Genomic DNA, 5,556 nt, shown 5'->3' on the forward strand with positions numbered 1-5,556 from the left:
TATCTTTGGACATCGGTTCTATTCCGGTCAAAGGCAAACACATCGTAAATCCTTATTCATTGCATGTATTTTTTTCAATCTCATATTTTGTTTTAGTATCCTTATTATTATTATACATGTTGCATGTTTTCTAACAACTAATTACTGCATTGCAAAAAAAAATACACCCAAGTTCTTCTGTTTGCTTTGTGATTTGTTAATTGATCAATTGCCTTGCAACGTAGGACATAAACTTAATTCAACCATATTACTTTCAGGATATGCTGGCAACACATTCAAGATGGTCACCCGACGTATTGTAGGAGATGAAAATGATGATTTAGAAGAGTGATGGAGAACAACCTAGTGAGACCGATGTCCATGTACCTGTATATGTGAACATGGGTGACTTAAGAAAGGGTGTATATAACCTTGTGTATGCTCATCCCGAGACTTTATTAAACAACAATACTGTTGGAGCAATGCTGCGTGTCAAAAATCTACCAAGGCAGTGTTTGCGCAGTTGCCATTGATGAGGTGCACATATCTGAATGGTTGGTTATAGTGTTATTATCACTGTTTGTAATTAACTACAAGTATGTATGTTATGGATGAATCTTGTGATAAGTATTGACAATTGTGAAGCATACATAACTATGTGCACTGTTTTCACAGGGGTCCCAAGTTCCGGACAGCTTTCAATAAGCTATCAGAAGTTGTCTGCATTTTCCCCGATGCTGCACACCTTGCACTGACAGCAACCGCCACACCTGCTGCTGAGTGAGTGAGTGAGTGAGTTGGGTTTAACGCCGCTTTTAACAGTATTCCAGTTACATCGCGGCGTGTCAGCTTAATGTGGGAGGAAAGCCCGAAGTGATGCAGGTCTCAGACGTTTACCACTTCGGTGAAACCCACGGGCACGGTGCTGACAAACCTAGAAACATAATCGGGGCGAACCGGGATTCGAACCCATAATCATAGGTTTCTGGCGTGCCCAAGGGACGCCACTCTACACAGCGAATCGCGGCGCCTTAGACGACTGGGCCACCCGTGCCCCCACCTGCTGCTGAGACACTTGTCTCAAATCTGTAGTTCACAGATTATGGATCGATTACCATCAACCCTGATCGTCCAAATATATATCTTAAGGTTAGTGCACTTGTATATTGAAATTGCTAATAATCTTGACAGTGAGCATGGTGATGCTGAATAGTTTAGGTACATATTGTACCAATTATCCGACAAGAGCTATATACATATTTGGAATTTGTTGAATTTATTACCAGTACTTCCAGCAGCTGCTGATCATGTTAATGTGTTGTATCATCAGGTATACTTGTGTTACAAATCAAGTCTGTGTGTGCAGAGGGGATATAATGATATAAACTATTTACTGTGCTGTGTAAATGATAAATATGTTGAGTAAACATACATTCTCTTCAACAGGTTAAAACAAGGCTGCCGAATATCAGGAAGTTTGACAAGCTAGATGACCTACACTACATTTCAAAAGTCACTTCCCCTGTATCGCGAAACTATTTCTGGCAGCAGAGTTGCATTCCAAACTTGCCGATTTCCCCGTCACAATTGCATACATAAACAATGATGCAGACCTAGGCTATTCCTAACAATATGTTGCAAGATACCTTGGACAAGATGGGTATTTACCTAAAGACTGCCCTAATAGGTTGTTTGCTGAGTTCCACAAGGACTATACAGAAGCAATGAAACTTCACATTATTCAGGAGCTCAGGAAACAAAGTCCCACATTAAGACTTGTTTCAGCTACAGTGGCTTTGGGGATGGGATTGAATGTCCCAAGCATTACTCGTGTGATGCATTTCCAAACACAAACAACCTTGGTATTTCCAAGAAATCGGCCGTGCTGGTAGGTCCGGACAAGTGCAGTCTTGTTTTACAATAAAAGTGACATTGCAGCGAACCGTGAGTGCATGACAGATGCAATAGTGCAGTAGTGTGTCACAAAAAAATGTCTGAGATTGCACCTGGTGTCTTACTTTGGATTTGACTCAGTATTGTTCAATGGAGATTCTGACCATTGTTGTTCGAACTGTTGAACAAAGAAAGCCTCTTGCCTTTCATGAATGAATATGAGGATATACAGAGACTATAAACTGTAATGTACATTGTTTTGCTTTTTTCTTGTACATGATCAGGAAATAAGTTCGTGCAATGCTTGAGCAGACACTGAAAAGATACCAGGGTTTTTACATATGTATCAATAGTGGTCCCTGTTTTAGGTCATTGTCTTTGTTTGCTAAATTGTTTGGAGATACATTGTATATAACATGTCGAAACAAGCCTTTTTAAGATGTTTCATGACATTGGATTGAAAAGGATGGTAATATCAAGAAATATTGTGGGCATTTAATCTATTTACCATGTGTATCTCAGGAATATTGTCAGGTCAAATTTGTTGGTTGTGTCTTTTTAAAATGTTATGGTTATCTGAACATCATTCTGTATTTGTAAGTCAGGATAAGCTTAGTTGTGACCTGATAATTAACCCTGTATGACCATGTTTGAGGTCTGGTTGAGAATGTATGATATGGCCGTGCCGGGCAAGCTTTGACATAAACTTCTATCAGACAACTTTTATGAGAGAATTTATACTCTCTCAACCCTCAATATGCTCTACAGGAAGAACCTTGGATTTCTATGATTAACCATTGTAGTCTTTTCCCCTGTTTTTGAAAGTCCATTACTATATATGATTTTGGTTCCTAAGGAGGATGTGACAAGTTGAAGTCTTAACCGCAATCACCATTAACTTTATACTTTTCTCACCTAGGCCCACCGAATGTTCAATCTTGCTGACTGTGCTTGAGTGATGTTTTATTTTGATTTGAAGTTCATTTGAAAAGTTGAAAAGACATAATCAAAACAGGAAGCTTTAATAACTACTTTAAAAGAAAACTACAGCCAAAATCCCGTCTGAAGTTCTAATGAAGTCAACATCTGTGTTCCAAAACTAGAAATACTCAACACTTTGTTACGAAGTACTAATAAAGTAAGGAACCTTCATTATGCAGTAAGAAATAATGTCTTTGGAGACCCTCATGGCTGCTCACATCTATATTTATTACTATTACTCTTCTGTTTCACAATCCCCGGTCCATGATGCAATATGACACCTTGCTTCAGTCTTGACACAGTGTTTGTAATACTTGTCTTGAACAATTCCAGATTGAATGTATAGGGAGACTTGCATATTCCAGCAAAGCCAGATGGGTCTCTTCCTGGTGTTACTTTCCATGGATTGGGTTTTTTTTAGTACCGAGAGAATTTCTAGAATATCTTCAGTTTCAGATTTGTTTGTGATGCCTTGACACAAAGTTTGTTTTACAACTTGGCACAGCAACAAAAATGAGGAAGTTTTCAACAAGTTCATGGTTGACATCATTAACTCTGTGTTCATTCCAGCACTGCAACAACAAGTTGTAAGCTTCCACATATACATACTGTAAATCTGGAAATTAATGCGTCTCAAAATATAACGACTGCTGACCCCTACCCCTAGCCTAGACTCAATATCCCCCGATCACCAGTGGAATGATACATATCCTTACCTTAATCCAATCAAACAGCAAATAACACTGCTTATTACCCATATGGGCTAAAATATGCAGTGTAATAACTTTTTGATATTTGCACAGTGTGCAATTAGTGATTCTCGAAGCTGATTGGTCAGTGGAACAAAGATAAATTTTCATTGGACAACGGAACTTTTTTTTTCTCATCCCATTCATTCACAAATCCACGCCTTTCACCAGATGTTTTACGTGCTACAATCTCACTGATTCGAGATTTTAAAGACAAGACACATAGTTTCATATTAACAACATGATTTCACATTATCATTTTTTCCTTTATTTCACATGATTTTCATTTTACAGTAAAAACCAAAACTACGTCCTCGTTTGTAAACAAACATGGCTGGCCATTTGAGACCTGTCAAAGTAAATGACCTCGTTAAAGCAGACGGAGATCTGACTGACATGAAAAATTATTCGTATAATTCAACCTCTGAACACATTTAATGTCTCTGTTGTCAAAACTGCACATGGCCAGATTGAAGTTCCAAGATCCAAATTGTGATGTTGCCAGAAACTGTTTCTAGGGCCCCAAGATCATCACCACCAAGTCCTGGTTTGCGTTTGTATTAGCCTAGAGGGCTTGCTGTTTGTTGAATTCTTCGACCACCCGAATCCAAAAACCAGACTTTGTATAGACAGGTTTGCCTTTGTGAACGATGATGACATCGATAACTGCAAATGAAAATGAAAACACACATGAAAAAGGCTCAACTTGACATGTTGACATGAACTTAGTTCACAAATGTATACAGGGGCCGTATACAGCTAAGAAAAAGACAAAAAATATGACTACGCACACTTTCAACGATGGCATGAGAATAAAAACAAATTCATTTTGCAACAACATTTAGACTTTCCGAAAGACAACATAAAGAAGCTACTATTTCGTACGATTTCGTAACGTTGTGTGAAGAAATAACGTGACACTTTTTTTATACAATGTATACGTTTTTCGTAACCGCGACGTCTGCGAAGTACGGCGATGTGCGGTATGCAGGCTGACTGATGTCCGGGGACCATATGACTATGGGGGTGAATGACACAGGAAAGGTGCAACTAAACATTATCATTTGCAAATTTATCATTTCGGCATGCACATCAGACAGTTCAGAATTCGAACTGTCTTCTTTGAAGGACATCAAGGATAGCATAGAGAGTTACCTTAGCGACATGATTACCAGCATCTGGTTGCGAAATCGATGGACTTTGCTGAACTCGGAGAGGTTTTGAAATCAAAACAAAAATAATTAAAAATACAAGGAAAAGAAAACTTACCCCAGCGAGCTGATCCCGTGTCCGATATGGAACTAAATAAACTCCGTAAATGCGGACAGTTTAGCACCAAGTCTCCAGATACCGTGTTTGTCTATCAACAGGTATTCGGCCATTATAAATCACATCAAAATATCAACAAACTCCCGTCATCTGACTGTCCACTCCGCGTTTGACAAATCCTCCTGAAATCCCACATGCACGTTTCCCATCAGTGACAGTTGTCTCAAAGCACACACGATGTTCATTAAACTTGTTGTCCGGATTAAACTGTAACGCCGGTTCTCTTGTCATTCCTGGTTTCGGCTGTCTCATATCTGGGTCAAGTCGGGTCATTCATTCCGACACTGTAACAGCAATCGTACTTTTCAAAGTTTACCTTCTTTTCGTAACTTTTCTCTAACAAACAAGACTGCTGTACATTCCGTCTATGTTGTTGTTATAGATTTTGGCATTTTTGTCAAATGACACATAAAAAAATTGACAGGTTTTCCGTGTTTCCTCTTCTCAATGTGAAATGCATATATCTGCCGATGCACGACGGGGGCTGTCTGTCAGTGATGAGATCTTGTCAAAACAAGCTTTGATTAAAAAACCTGATGAACCTTTTTGGAAACCTGTCTTCCTCATCAATGCTAGATAATGTACGCTGTGTAAATCGGACAGAAAAATAACTGCAATAATGTGA

At 38.8% G+C, this 5,556-nt stretch overlaps 1 pseudogene; it reads left to right on the forward strand.

Annotated features, from left to right (window-relative positions):
• Window positions 1-380: 380 nt before the first annotated feature.
• On the forward strand, window positions 381-2,057 carry LOC124132830 (annotated as a pseudogene).
• Window positions 2,058-5,556: the final 3,499 nt, after the last annotated feature.

The sequence above is a fragment of the Haliotis rufescens genome, unplaced genomic scaffold (genome assembly GCF_023055435.1).
Source record: "Haliotis rufescens isolate VD_foot unplaced genomic scaffold, xgHalRufe1.0.p SCAF_11, whole genome shotgun sequence".
NCBI lineage: Eukaryota > Metazoa > Mollusca > Gastropoda > Lepetellida > Haliotidae > Haliotis > Haliotis rufescens.